This window comes from Phytophthora infestans, genomic scaffold (assembly GCF_000142945.1).
Source record: "Phytophthora infestans T30-4 supercont1.387 genomic scaffold, whole genome shotgun sequence".
Taxonomy (NCBI): domain Eukaryota; phylum Oomycota; class Peronosporomycetes; order Peronosporales; family Peronosporaceae; genus Phytophthora; species Phytophthora infestans.
The window spans coordinates 1-15365 of NW_003303372.1; the positions used below are offsets into that span (position 1 = coordinate 1).

Sequence of the window (15365 nt, forward strand, 5' to 3'; positions counted from 1 at the left end):
GGTATAGTGGCATTTCGCCCGCCCGCTCTCCGGATGGGACTACTGCGGAATAAGGTGTGAGGATGAATCTCGTTTGACTGCGGTCTGGAGGGGGGTACAGCCGAGATACCCGTATCGTATTTGCACAAGCCTCGCGTCGTGCTAGTAGCAGAGCCGCATGTTGATAATTGCAATTTGAAGAGCCTTGAAAAATCATAATGTGATAAAAGAAATAAATATTTTTAAAATATTTACTTACTATATATGCTATATATTTATATAAAAATTAATTTATAAATATTTTTTTTTGATTAAAAAATAATAATAAATAAAAATGTCATTAAAAAAAATTAAAAATTTTTCTATAAATTTCGGACCACAACATCCAGCTGCGCACGGTGTTTTACGTTTAATCTTAGAATTAAATGGTGAAGTAGTTCAAAAAGCTGATTCTCATATAGGTTTATTACATAGAGGTACTGAAAAATTAATAGAATATAAAAATTATTTACAAGCTTTACCTTATTTCGATAGATTAGATTATGTTTCAATGATGTGTCAAGAACATGCTTATGTTTTAGCTATTGAAAAATTATTAAATTGCGATATCCCTTTAAGAGCTCAATATATTCGAGTTTTATTTTCTGAAATAACACGTATTTTAAACCATTTATTAGCTGTTTGTTGTCATGCTTTAGATGTAGGAGCTATGACACCTTATTTTTGGGGATTTGAAGAACGTGAAAAATTAATGGAATTTTATGAAAGAGTTTCAGGTGCACGTATGCATGCAGCTTATTTTAGACCAGGTGGGGTTAATCAAGATTTACCTAAAGGATTATTAAATGATATATATATATTTTGTGATCAATTTAATACTCGATTAGATGAAATTGAGGAGATGTTAACTAATAATAGAATTTGGAAACAAAGATTAGTTGATATTGGTATTGTTTCTGCTAAGGATGCTTTAAATTTAGGTTTTAGTGGAGTAATGTTACGTGGATCTGGAATTTCATGGGATTTACGTAAAACTCAACCTTACGAAATTTATGATCAATTAGACTTTGATATACCTGTTGGTACAAATGGTGATTGTTATGATCGTTATTTAATTAGAATTGAAGAAATGCGACAATCTATTCGAATTATTTTACAAATACTTAATAAAATTCCTAATGGTCCTATAAAATTAGATGATAAAAAAATCACTAATCCAAATCGAATTCAAATTAAAAATTCAATGGAATCTTTAATACATCATTTTAAATATTATTCTGAAAATATTAGTATAAATAGTGGAGAAACTTATACTGTAATTGAAGCACCTAAAGGTGAGTATGGTGTTTATTTAGTATCTGATGGCACAAATAAACCTTATAGATGTAAAATAAAATCACCAGGATTTTTACATTTACAAGCATTAGATTTTTTAGCTAAAAATCATATGATTGCTGATGTTGTTACAATTATAGGTACTTTAGATGTTGTATTTGGTGAAATTGATCGTTAATTAAAAAATATGTTGAAACAAAAAATTAAATTTTTTAAAAAATATAAATTAAATCAATTACAAAAAATTAAACAAACTTATAAATATATATATATATTTCGTTATAATGATTTAAATATTAACGAAATAATATCTTTAAAAAAAATTCTTAAGAAATTAGATTATAAATCTTTAATCTTAAAACAAAACTTAACTATTCATATTTTTTCAGAATTAAAAGGACAAGGTTCTATTTTAGTAATATATGGAGATAAAGATTTAAATTTAATAAAAAATTTAACTTCTTTTAAAAAACTCGAATTAATTTATTTAAATATTCAAAATAATATTTATTCAAATTTAAAATTAAAACAAATAATATCTCAAAATTATCCACCTTTAAATAATTTAGTAATTCAGCCTTTTTTAAATTTTATATATTATTTAAGAAAAATTTAAAAAGGCGATTATAACTTAAAGGTAGAGTGTTAGATTGTGGGTCTAAGTGTTATGGGTTCAAGTCCCATTTTTCGCCCATTTTTATTTATTTAAATTTTTATGTTTAATAAGTTTATATTAATTTTTTTACTTATTTTGCCATTGATTGCAGTTATTATATTATCTTTTGTAAAAAATGAAAAATTTATAAAAAATTTTAGTATTTTTATGTCTTTTTTCATTTTTTTAATGTCATTACCTTTATGGATTTTATTTGATAAATCAACTTCTAATTTTCAATATTTATTTAAAATAGAGTGGATTAGTCAATTTAATATTAATTTTTATTTAGGTCTTGACGGTATTTCATTATTTTTTATAATTTTAACAACATTCTTGATTCCAATATGTATGTTAATAAGCTATGAAATTATTACAAAAAATATAAAAGAATATTTTATTTTATATTTTATTTTAGAATTTTGTTTAATTATTTCATTTAGTGTATTAGATATCCTTATTTTTTATATTTTCTTTGAAAGTGTATTAATTCCAATGTTTTTAATTATTGGTATTTGGGGATCAAGAGAACGTAAAATTAAAGCTTCATATTTATTTTTTATGTATACATTAGCAGGTTCATTATTTATGTTTATAGCTATTATTCATTTATTTTTAACTGTTGGTACTACAGATTATCAAATATTATATTATAGTAATTTTAATTTCTCATATGAAAAATTATATTTCTTAGCTTTTTTTTTATCATTTGCTGTTAAAGTTCCAATGTTACCGTTTCATGTTTGGTTACCTGAAGCTCATGTTGAGGCACCTACAGCAGGTTCTGTATTATTAGCTGGTATTTTATTAAAATTAGGATCATATGGTATGATAAGATTTTTAGTTCCTTTATTCCCGAAAGCGACTTTATATTTTACACCTTATATTTTAGTATTATGTTTAATATCAGTTATTTATGCTTCATTAACAGCTATAAGACAAACAGATTTAAAACGTATTATTGCTTATGCTTCAGTTGCTCATATGAATTTTATTATTTTAGGTATATTTTCTTTAACTATTCAAGGTTTAGAGGGTAGTATTATTCAGATGATTAGTCACGGATTAGTATCAAGTGGTTTATTTTTTTCAATTGGATGTTTATATGATAGATATCATACACGTTTTATTAATTATTACGGCGGTTTAGCACATACAATGCCTTTATTTTGTATTGCATTATTTATTTATGTATTAGCAAATATGTCTATTCCAGGTTCAAGTAGTTTTGTTGGAGAAATTCTTATTTTAACAGGTATTTTTGAAGATAATACTACAACAGCTGTTTTCGCAACAATTGGTATGTTTTTAGGTGGTATTTATTCTTATAGTTATTTTATAAATCGAATTTGTTACGGTAATATTCAAAATATTTATTTAAAAATTTATTATGATTTAACTTATCGTGAATTTTTAATACATTTAAATATTAATTGCAAATATCTTTTTATTAGGTTTATAATCCTAAAATTTTTGAAAGTTGTTTGCATGAAAGTGTATCTAAAATTTTAATACATATCGATTTTTCTTATTTTTATTAAATAAAATATTTTTATTTTATTTAATAAAAGCCCTTTTAGTCTAATGGTTAGGACATTGCCTTTTCACGGCAAAGATACGAGTTCAATTCTCGTAAAGGGTATAAAAATATATATTTAATATATTTTTTAATAATTATAAATTTTTATAATTATTTTATAATATGATAGTTTAATAACCTATATGGCTATTGAATTATCATATATATTGGAATCAAATATTAAAAAATATAAAGATGAAAAAAGTTTACAAGAAACAGGTATTGTTCTTTCAATGAGCGATGGTATTGCTAGATGTTATGGTTTAACTAAAATTCAAGCCGGTGAAATGGTTGAATTTAATAATGGTAATATTAAGGGAATGGCTTTAAATTTAGAACCTGATGTTGTTGGTGTTGTTGTTTTTAGTAATGATAGAGAAATTCAAGAAGGTAATTTTGTAAGAAGAACTGGATCTATTGTTAGTGTTCCTGTAGGACCAGAAGTATTAGGGTAGAGTAGTAGATGCTTTAGGACAACCTATTGACGGTAAAGGTCAAATTAATAGTAAATTAGAAAGTAGAGTAGAAGTTAAAGCTCCTTGGTATTATGCCTAGAGAAAAGTGTTAAAGAACCTGTACAAACAGGTTTAAAAGCTGTAGATAGGTTTAAATTCCTATCGGTAGAGGACAAAGGGAATTAATTATTGGAGATAGACAAACCGGAAAAACTTCTATTGCTATTGATACTATAATTAATCAAAGAGAACCTCATTTAAAAAAAGATACAAATAATCAATTATATTGTATTTACGTAGGTGTAGGTCAAAAAAGATCAACAATTGCTGAATTAACTAAAACTTTAGAAGAAAAAAATGCAATGTTTTTTTCTGTTATTGTAGCAGCTACTGCTTCTGATTCAGCACCTTTACAATATTTAGCACCTTATACTGGTTGTGCTTTAGGTGAATATTTTAGAGATAATGGAAAACATGCTGTTATTTTTTATGATGATTTATCAAAACAAGCTGTAGCTTATAGACAAATGTCTTTATTATTAAGAAGACCTCCAGGTCGAGAAGCTTACCCAGGTGATGTATTTTATTTACACTCTCGTTTATTAGAAAGAGCTGCTAAAATGAATAGAAAAATAGGTGGTGGTTCTTTAACAGCTTTACCTATTATCGAAACACAAGCAGGAGATGTTTCTGCATATATCCCAACTAATGTTATTTCAATTACTGACGGACAAATTTTTTTAGAAACTGAATTATTTAATGAAGGTCAAAGACCTGCAATTAGTGTTGGTTTATCTGTAAAGTCGGGGAAGGTTCTGCAGCTCAAATTAAAGCTAATGAAATCAAATAGGCAGGTACTATGAACATTAGAATTTAGCACAATTTAGAGGAAGTACAAGCTTTTCTGCGCAATTTGGTTTCTGAATTTAAGATGCAACTTACTTCAACAACAATTAAATAGAGGGGTTAGATTAACAGAAATGTTAAAACAAGGTTTAAATATACCTTTATCTGTTGAAGATCAAATTGTAATTATTTATTTAGGTGTACGAGGTTTCTTAGATAAAATTGCTGTAGATAAAATTTCGATTTTTGAAACTAATTGGTTAAACTTTATTCAAAATAATCATTCTGATATTTTAGAAGAAATTTTAACAAAAAAAGAAATTTCAAAAGAATTAGATAAAAAATTAAATACTTTAGCTATCGATTTTACTAATAATTTTATTACTAAATAAAAAAAAATAATAAAAAAAATATTGTTTAATATTTTTTTTTATTATGCATAATTTTAATTTGATATATTTAATTAAATTAATGTTGTTAATTTTATTTCTAAGTAATATAATAATAAATTACTTAGAAATAAAATTAAATTATTTATTAATACTATAACGTACTAAATATGCTTCAAATTTACCTAAAAATGGTATAATTATGATAAAAAAAAAAAAATAATAAATCATACTTATAATACCAATTTCAGTATAAGGATATTCAACTGGACATTGTCCAATCCAACCTAATATTAAGAAAGCTATAACTAATAACCAATAACAAACTTTAAAAATAGGTCTAAAAGCTGTACTTCTAATTTCAGATGAGTTTGTAAAAGGTATAGTTAATAAAATTATTAATGAACCCGAACATTGCAACAACTCCACCAATTTTATTAGGAATAGATCTTAAAATTGCATAAAAAGGTAAGAAATACCATTCAGGAACAATATGTAAAGGTGTTTTCATTGGATTTGCTTCAATATAATTATCTGGATGACCTAAAGTATTTGGATAATAAAAAACAAAAATAAAGAAAACTAAAAATAAAACCATTAAACCGAATAAATCTTTTGTATAAAAATAAGGGTAAAAAGGTATATTTTCAGTTTTTAATGTAATACCTAATGGATTATTAGAACCAACTTCATGTAATAAAATTAAGTGAACTAATACAGCACCTACTATTATAAAAGGAAGAGTAAAATGTAAACTAAAAAAACGATTTAATGTTGGATTATCAACAGCAAAACCTCCCCACAACCAATCAACAATATCTTTACCTATTAAAGGGATTGCAGAAAATAAATTAGTAATAACAGTTGCACCCCAAAAACTCATTTGTCCCCAAGGTAAAACATAACCCATAAAAGCAGTAGCCATCATTAAAATAAAAATAATTACACCTGAGCACCATATAGCTTCTCTCGGTGTTATATAAGAACCATAATATAAACCTCTAAAAATATGTATGTATACTACAATAAAAAAAAAAGAAGCTCCATTTGCATGTGTATATCTAATTAACCAACCATTATTAACATCTCTCATAATATGTTCAACACTATTAAAAGCTAAATCGATATGTGGTGTATAATGCATTGCTAAAAAAATACCAGTTAAAATTTGTACTACTAACATAATACCGGCTAACGAACCGAATCCAAAAAAATAATTTAAATTACGATAGGAGTAGGATAATCTATTAAATGATTATTAATAACTGCAAATAATGATTTTTTGTTCCATCTCATAATATGAAATGAAAAATTACCTAAAAACGAAAATAATTAATAAATTTAATAAATAAGATATTATATATTTATTTTTTTATCCCAAGGATTATTAAATTCAAATACTCTATATTGTTGTGATAAATTAATAGGTTCATAAACAACTCTTTTTTTTAATTCATTATAAAAAACTTCTAAAAAACCACTTAAAGGGAAATCTTTACGTAAAGGATGTCCTTCAAAACCATAATCAGTTAAAATTCTTCTTAAATCTGGATGATTTAAAAAAAAAATACCAAACATATCCCAAACCTCTCTTTCACACCAATTTGCAGCTCTATATATTTTAATAATAGAATTTATAGGTTGTAATTCATTAATTGTAATTTTAATCTTTAAACGACTATTAAAACGTATACTTAATAAATTATAAATAATTTCAAAACGTTTTTCTTTATTAATATAATCAACAGCACAAATTTCAGATAATACTTTAAATTGTGTATTTGTATGATTTTTAAAAAAAAATAAAATAGGAATTAATTTATCTGAAGAAATATTAATACATAATTCATTTTTATATAAAGTATACACTTTATTATAGGTAAAATTTGTAATAAATACTTGCACACTACAATTTTTTTAAGAATTTTCATAAATATAAAAATGGGAATTGATAAATATTAAATTTTTATATGATTATTAAAAAAATAAATATTTTTTTTTTTTAAATTATTTAGATATTTACTATAAATCAAATTACGTCAACAAAGTCTAAAAATGGCATAATAAAAATTTATTTTTATTATATTTTGTAGGATTTAATTTTAATTAAAAAGCAAATAAAATTAAAAAAGCCATCATTAAACAGAATAAAGCAATTGCTTCAGTTAAAGCAAAACCTAAAATAGCAGTTCTCATTAATTCTTGTTGTAAAGAAGGATTTCTTGAAATACCTATAATTAAAGAATCCAAAAACATTACCGATACCGATACCAGCACCAATTAATCCTAAAGTAGCGTAATCCTGCACCTAAAAATTTAGAAGCTTGTAATAACATAAATATATTATTAATTTTTTTAATTATTTAAAATATCTTAAAGAATATATTTTTTTTAATATTATAATTTAAGATCGTGGTATTAAATTATAAGTATATTAAATTTGTGCTATTTTATTTAAAATTTGAATTCTATTATTTATATTTTTTAATTTTCAATTTTTTTACCGTGAACTAATGTTACATATACAATGTAAAAAAAAGAATAAAGCTGAAAAAAAATGAAATATAAGAACCCAAAACTACTTACAGCATTCCAACCCACTCATAGCATCAGGAAAATCAGGGATTCTTCTAGGCATACCCCGCTAAACCCTAAAAAATGCATTGGAAAAAAAGGTAACATTTACCCCAATAAAAAATAACCAAAAATGAATTTGTCCTAAAATTTCAGGATATCTACGACCAGAAATTTTTTCCAATCCAAAAATAAAATCCAGTAAATATACCAAAAACAGCACCCATAGATAATACATAATGAAAATGCCCCACAATATAATAGGTATCATGTAATGCAATATCTAAACCCGAATTCGACATAGCTACACCAGTTACTCCGCCCATAACAAATAATAAAATAAAACCTAAAACAAATAATAAAGGTGTTTCAAATTTTAGAGAACCTCCCCATAAAAGTTGCTAACCAACTAAATATTTTAATACCCGTTGGTACCGCAATAATCATAGTAGCTGCTGAAAAGTAAGCGCGTGTATCTACATCTAAACCAACAGTAAACATGTGGTGCGCCCATACAATTGAACCTAGTAAACCTATAGATAACATAGCATAAACCCATACCTAAATAACCAAATACATTTTTTTTTGCAAAAGATGCAGAAACTTGACTGATAATACCAAATGCTGGTAAAATTAAAAACATAAACCTCTGGATGACCAAAAAACCAAAATAGATGTTGATATAATACTGGATCACCCTCCACCTGATGGATCATAAAATGAAGTGTTTAAATTTCTATCAGTTAGTAACATAGTAATTGCCCCAGCTAGTACAGGTAAAGTTAATAATAAAAGAAATGCAGTAATTAATATAGACCATACAAATAAAGGTAATCTATGAAAACTTAAACCAGGAGCTCTCATATTATAAATTGTTGAAATAAAATTAATAGCACCTAATAAAGAAGAAATACCTGATAAATGTAAACTAAAAATAGCTAAATCTACAGAAGGTCCTGAATGTGCTTGAACACTAGATAATGGTGGATAAACTGTCCATACCAGTACCAGCCCCAGATTCAACGATAGCTGAAGAAACTAATAATAATAAAGAAGGGAGGTAATAACCAAAAACTAATATTATTCATACGAGGAAAAGCCATATCAGGAGCACCTATCATTAAAGGAATAAACCAATTACCAAAACCACCGATTAAAGCAGGCATAACTAAAAAGAAAACCATAATAAAAGCATGTGCGGTAACCAACAACGATTATATAATTGATGATTTCCCATAAAAATTTGATTACGCTGGTTGTGCTAATTCCATTCTTAATTAAAACGGAGTAAAATGTTGTACCAAACAACACCCAGCAAAAGCACTTAAAAATTAAATATAAAGTTCCAATATCTTTATGATTTTGTTGAAAAAAGCCATCTTGTTGACCATTTATTTATATTTTGAAAATTCATTTTTGAATATTTTTTTTTTTTAATTTATTTTAAATGCAAAATTATTGTATATTTTTATTAAAAAAAGCGTTGGCTTTTTTAATTTCCATTATTTATGGAAAAATTGCTTAATTTTGTTAATTATTTGTTTAATATCTGTAAATAATAATATTACTATAAAAATTATACCAATGATTTTAAATATCATATATGTTTTTACTTATTATACATTAAAATCAAAATTAATTTTATTTTTTAACCAAGTTAAATAATCTTCTAATGATACTGCCTTCTATAACAATAGGGCATAAATCCATGATTTACTCCACAAATTATCACTACATTTGGTTCCATAAAAAACACCCTCTCTTTTAATAAACATCGAAGTTTGATTTAAACGACCTGGACAAGCATCTAATTTTATACCTAATGACGGTATAGCCCATGAATGTAATACATCTGATGCAGTAATTAATACTCTAATATGACTATTAGTTGGAACTACTACACGATTATCCACTTCTAAAAGTCTCAAATTGACCAATAGCTAAATCATCTTCTTGTACCATATAACTATCAAAAATTAAAGGTTCATCTGAAAATTCTAAATTATCTGAATATTCATAACTCCAATACCATTGACTACCAATTACTTTTAAAGTAATAATTGGGTCAATTACTTCATCCATTGAATATAATAACGCGAAAGAAGGAACTGCAACTATTAATAAAATTAAAGCTGGAATTGAAGTCACAAATAATTTCTATAGTAGCTCCATGTACAACAGTTGATGGTATTTTATTTTTTTTTTCATCAAAAAGAGTAATAACTCTAAATAACATCCAACAAACAAACACAGTAATCATAATTAAAAAAAACATTAAATCATGGTGAAAGTTAATAATACCTTCCATAACTGGAGTTGCTGGATCTTGAAAACCTAATTGCCAAGGTTCTGCCATATCTAAAAAAGTAAATTGATTATTTATATAATTTGTTATTGTCATAATATTGTTGATTTTTTTTTAATATATACAAAATTAAATATTATTGAATTTTTTTAATTCAAAAAAAAATATAAATAGTATTATTTATATTTAGAAAAACTAATAAAATATTTTTTTTTCTTAAATAATATAAAATTTTTAAAAAATAATTTCTATTAAAACATCGTATTTTTAAAATTAAAAAATTTTATTATAATTATATAACATTTTATAGGTATAAATCCCTTTTATACTGTAATTTGATCTTTATGATAATATTAATGCATTTTTTTTAAAAAAAAAAACAATCCCTCTTTATTTTTTTTTCATCTATTTTAAATTAACTTGTTATAATTTTTTTTTCATCTATTTTAAATTAACTTGTTATAATTTTTTTTTCATCTATTTTAAATTAACTTGTTATAATTTTTTTTTTTTTTTTAAGAAAAATCTTCCGATAATTCCGTAATTAATAAATTAAAATCCCCACTTGATATATAACGTGGATGAAAATGGTCATCATCTATACATAGAGTAAAGATATTAATTCTGTTTTTTAATAATAAAAATATAATTTTTAAATTAATATAAGGTAAAACGTTATGTAAGTATAAGATAAGAATGCTTATGCTTATACTTAAAAATAAAAATAAGAATAAAATTTTTAATTTTTTTTTGCATAATCTTATTAAATTTATTTTAAAATTTCTTTTAAAATTTCTATTTAATTTATTAAATTATTATAAATCTAAATTTAAATTCCCCTTTTGTTAAAAAGTATTTTAAATAAAATTTTATTTTTATAACTTGAATTTAATTAATTTCAGATATTATAAAATTTTTTTGATTTATAATAATTTAATAAATTAAATAAAACAGGAAAAATGGGACTTGAACCCATAACAATAATTTTGGAGACTATGATTTTACCAATTAAACCTATTTTCCTTATATTTTTGAAAATTAATTTAAGAATGTTTAAAGATCTCTTCCAGACACAGGTTCCCCTACGACTACCTTGTTACGACTTCATCAAAGTTACTAATTACTTTTTAGGAATTTTAATTTATTTAATATAAATTATAAATTATTATAATTAAAAAATTACATAATAATATTAAATAATTAAAAATTATTTTAAAAATAATCAACTTCCCTGATGTGACGGGCGGTGTGTACAAAGTCCAGTAACATATTCACCGCAGCATGCTGTTCTGCGATTACTAGCGATTCCAACTTCATAAGGGCGAGTTTCAGCCCTTAATCCGAACTAGGATAATTTTTAAAGATTTGCTCCAACTTTGATCATTATTGCTTCTCATTGTAATTATCATTGTAGCACGTGTGTAGCCCAACTCATAAGGGCCATGAAGACTTTGACGTCATCCCCAACCTTCCATTAACCTATCATTAATTTTTTTGTTAGAGTGCTTTTATTTTTTTTAATAAAATAGCAACTAACAATAGGGGTTGCGCTCGTTAAAGGATTTAACCAAACATTTCACAACACTAGCTGACGACAACCATGCAACGCCTGTTTTTTATATAATATTTTATATAAAAATTAGCAAGAGTTGGTAAGGTTCTGCGCGTATTATCGAATTAACCCACATGCTCCACCGCTTGTGTAGACTCCCGTCAATTCCTTTGAATTTCAATCTTGCGATTATACTTTTCAGGCGGAGTGCTTAACGCGTTAGCTATTATATCTAAAAATTCTAAATATTAGCACTCATCGTTTACAGCATGGACTACCGGGGTATCTAATCCCGTTCGCTACCCAAGCTTTCGTTTCTCAGTGTCAGTATATACCCAGATAATTGCCTTCGCCATTGGTCTTCCTTCTATTATCAACGTATTTTATCACTCCAATAGAAATTCCATTATCCTCTATTTATACTCCAGTTTATCAGTTTTGAAAAAATGTATAAAGTTGAGCTTTAATTTGTTTCTTTCAACTTAGAAAACCACCTACAAACCCTTTACGCCTAATCATTCCGAATAATGCTCGCTCCTCCCGAATTACCGCGGCTGCTGGCACGGGTATTAGCCGGAACTTCTTTTTTAAGTACTGTCATTTTCCTCCTTAATGAAAGAGCTTTACAACCTAATTAGCCTTCATCACTCACTCGGTATTGCTGGATCAAGCTTTCGCTCATTGTCCAAAATTCCCCACTGCTGCCTTTAAAAAAGTTTGGGCCGTGTCTCAGTCCCAATGTGGCTGATCATTCTTTCAAACCAGCTAAAGATAATAGGCTTTGTAGTCTTTTAAACTACCAACTACCATAATCTTGCGCAAACTCATCTTTTAACGTTAAAAAACTTTAATTTATTTATTCCGAATTTTTAGAAAACTAATTATTCCGAATTAAAAGGTAGATAATTCACGTGTTACTCACCCGTTCGCTATGTTTTAAAAACATTCAACTTGCATGTGTTAAGCATACCGATAGCATTTATTCTGAGCCAGGATCAAACTCTATTTAATTTTTATATTAATGATTTAATATATATTTTTAAAATAACAAAGATTTAAATTTTAATAATATAACATTCTTATATTAATTCTCATTTTATATTGTCTTAAAGGATAAAAAATTTCTATTATTTTTATTTAAATTATATTTAAAAAACATTTATTTATTATAAATGTTTTTTTTAATTTTTATTTTCATCAATATCTCTTAAAAAAGGGTGTACTGGTTAAAATAATAGCAGACTCCTCTTAACAAAATACTAGATGTTCCCTCTGGATAGGTTTCATGTAAATTAAATAAAGCATCATTCTTTGAATTGCAAATTCATTATTAGATAATTTTAAACATAAATTTATAGTCTTTTTAGTAGTCATCGATATATATAATAATCTATTGCCTATTTTACATCTATTAAAATATCTGCCAGTTATGTCATATTCCACATTATTTGAATAATAGGCTAAAGAATTAAAACTACAACAAGGCGAAAGGGTATATTTCCCTATTACTATCTTTTAAATTATTTAGAATAGTCTGAAATAATGGTGCTTTTTTTCTATCTAAAAGGTGCAACTCCTTCTCTTTCATATAAAAGTTACTATCACATGATTCCCTACAGGAACATTCAGCAATATTTGAATTAAAAATAGAGCAAAAAGCTGTACCCTTAATGTACTTAAATATATTTTTATTATTTTCTTGTGAAAAATATAAATAATAAATATTTATTTTAATTATAAAAAAATCACAGTTACCTGTATTTATAAAATTACGTATAAATATAAAAATATATTTTTGGAGAAAGTAGGATTCGAACCTACGTAGAAATTACTTCAACAAATTTACAGTCTGCCACCTTTAACCACTCAGCCATTTCTCCTAATATGTGATTAGTGGGACTCGAACCCACAATATTTACTTGGAAGGAAAATGATTTACCAATTAATCTATAATCACAAAATAAATGTCAATTCTTTTATTATTCCCTTATTAAATTTAATGGAAATACCAAATACCGCCTTTGGGTCCATTTATTTAAAATATATAAAGGCAAAAAAAGGGATTCGAACCCTCAACATTAACCTTGGGCAAGGTTATACTCTACCATTGGAGCTAATTTTTGCTAAAAAATTATTTTTTTTATTATTAAAAATGAATTTAATAATAAAAATAATTCATTATTATTTTTTGCATTTGTATGAATTGATACATCTATTGGAGGTATATCTTTAAATTTTAAGAATTCTGTTTTTAATTCGAAAAACTGTAAGACATTTTGAATTTGAAAATTAAAAATATTTTTATTTGTAAAATTAAAATTTATTTTAGTTAAATTTGGTAAAATGAAAATTAAAATTTTTGCTAAAAAATTAAAAATATTTTTTTTTCTTAAAGTTATTTTACAACCAATAATTGAATTTTTTTTTATTTTTAAAAAAATATTATTTTTTTTTGATTTTGTGATTATAGGTTTTTGATTCGTTATTAATTTTAAAAGTAAAATTATATTAATTAATTTTTTTTTTTCAATATTTGCATTTTTAAAACCAATATTTAAACAAATTTTAGTAATTTTAGTAATTTCAAATATATTTTTAAGATTTAATTTTGTTAAAAGATCGTAAACAGTAATATTTTGATAATGATTTTGTAAATTTTTTTCCATAGATTTTTATAAAATATTTGAAGCTAATGATAATATTTTGAAATTTTTTTTGTTTTCTAAATTTCAGAAGTAATTGGACCGAAGATACGTGTCCCTAAAGGTTTATTTTGATTATTTAAAATAATTATACAATTTTTATCAAATTTAATTAAATTACCTATAGTACTTTTTTTTTGATATGTTGTGTGAATAATTTAAAGCTTTAAAATAAATCTCCCTTTAATTATTTTAACTTTTTTTTTTTTTGATTTAAACGGTAATTTTCTGTTGCAGAAATTATAAAATTGTATCACCAATTTTTCCTACTTTTTTTTTATAAATTTTTAAACATTGTCCTATTTTAATACCGCTATTATCCGTTTACTTTTAATTTAGGTTTGAAATTTGAATCATAAAATTTTTATTAAATGAAATGAGTGAGGAGCAGGACTTGAACCCTACCATCTTCAGATTTATGAGCCCTGATAAGTTACCTATTACTCTATTCTCATCTTATTACCCAATTTTCGGAAGAAAAAAGGATTTGAACCTTTGATCGTTCTGTTCCCAAAACAGATGCATTAGGCCAGACTATGCCTACCTTCCGTTTTAAAATAATAATAATAATGGTATTTTTATTTAAGAAATAATAATGATGGGTAGGGATTTGAACCTACAACATTAGGATTATGATTCCCACGCTCTACCATTAAACTACATCATCTTATTAATTATTAAGAAAATAAGTCGAAGTGGGATTTGAACCCACGAGTTAATAAAATTAACTGATAGTTTAGCAAACTACTGCCGTAAACCTGACTTGGCTATTCGACCTAAAATATAAAACTTCTTTGATAGGATTTGAACCTACAACCGAATGGTTAACAGCCATTTGCTCTACCATTGAGCTACAAAGAAATAATTATATTTTAATTTTTAAAACGTTTAGTATTTTTAAGCTTAATATTTTACAATACTTATACTTAAAACCTATCAATGTAATCGTCTTTTACAGTTTTTATATGAAAAAATTTTTAAGAATGGTTTCTTA

General features: G+C 24.9%; 8 non-coding genes and 2 pseudogenes across 10 annotated transcripts; 2 read left to right on the forward strand and 8 right to left on the reverse strand.

Moving 5' to 3' along the window:
- Nucleotides 1-1934: 1934 nt before the first annotated feature.
- On the forward strand, nt 1935-2006 carry PITG_31614. The gene has a single exon. It is a non-coding gene; the product is annotated as a tRNA-His (tRNA).
- A 1533-nt stretch (nt 2007-3539) lies between these two features.
- On the forward strand, nt 3540-3611 carry PITG_31615. The gene has a single exon. It is a non-coding gene; the product is annotated as a tRNA-Glu (tRNA).
- A 7457-nt stretch (nt 3612-11068) lies between these two features.
- On the reverse strand, nt 11069-11141 carry PITG_31616 (annotated as a pseudogene). The gene has a single exon. The product of its transcript is annotated as a tRNA-OTHER (tRNA).
- Nucleotides 11142-12190: 1049 nt separating this feature from the next.
- Nucleotides 12191-12655, reverse strand: PITG_33499 (the record flags this gene model as incomplete). Its single annotated transcript, XR_009934893.1, has 1 exon — nt 12191-12655. It is a non-coding gene; the product is annotated as an 18S ribosomal RNA (ribosomal RNA).
- Nucleotides 12656-13465: 810 nt separating this feature from the next.
- PITG_31617 lies at nt 13466-13549 on the reverse strand. Its single transcript has one exon. It is a non-coding gene; the product is annotated as a tRNA-Tyr (tRNA).
- A 5-nt stretch (nt 13550-13554) lies between these two features.
- PITG_31618 lies at nt 13555-13626 on the reverse strand. The gene has a single exon. It is a non-coding gene; the product is annotated as a tRNA-Gly (tRNA).
- Nucleotides 13627-13718: 92 nt separating this feature from the next.
- On the reverse strand, nt 13719-13793 carry PITG_31619 (annotated as a pseudogene). The gene has a single exon. The product of its transcript is annotated as a tRNA-OTHER (tRNA).
- Nucleotides 13794-14964: 1171 nt separating this feature from the next.
- PITG_31620 lies at nt 14965-15038 on the reverse strand. The gene has a single exon. It is a non-coding gene; the product is annotated as a tRNA-Met (tRNA).
- Nucleotides 15039-15058: 20 nt separating this feature from the next.
- PITG_31621 lies at nt 15059-15148 on the reverse strand. Its single transcript has one exon. It is a non-coding gene; the product is annotated as a tRNA-Ser (tRNA).
- Nucleotides 15149-15160: 12 nt separating this feature from the next.
- On the reverse strand, nt 15161-15232 carry PITG_31622. The gene has a single exon. It is a non-coding gene; the product is annotated as a tRNA-Asn (tRNA).
- Between the last annotated feature and the right edge of the window lie 133 nt (nt 15233-15365).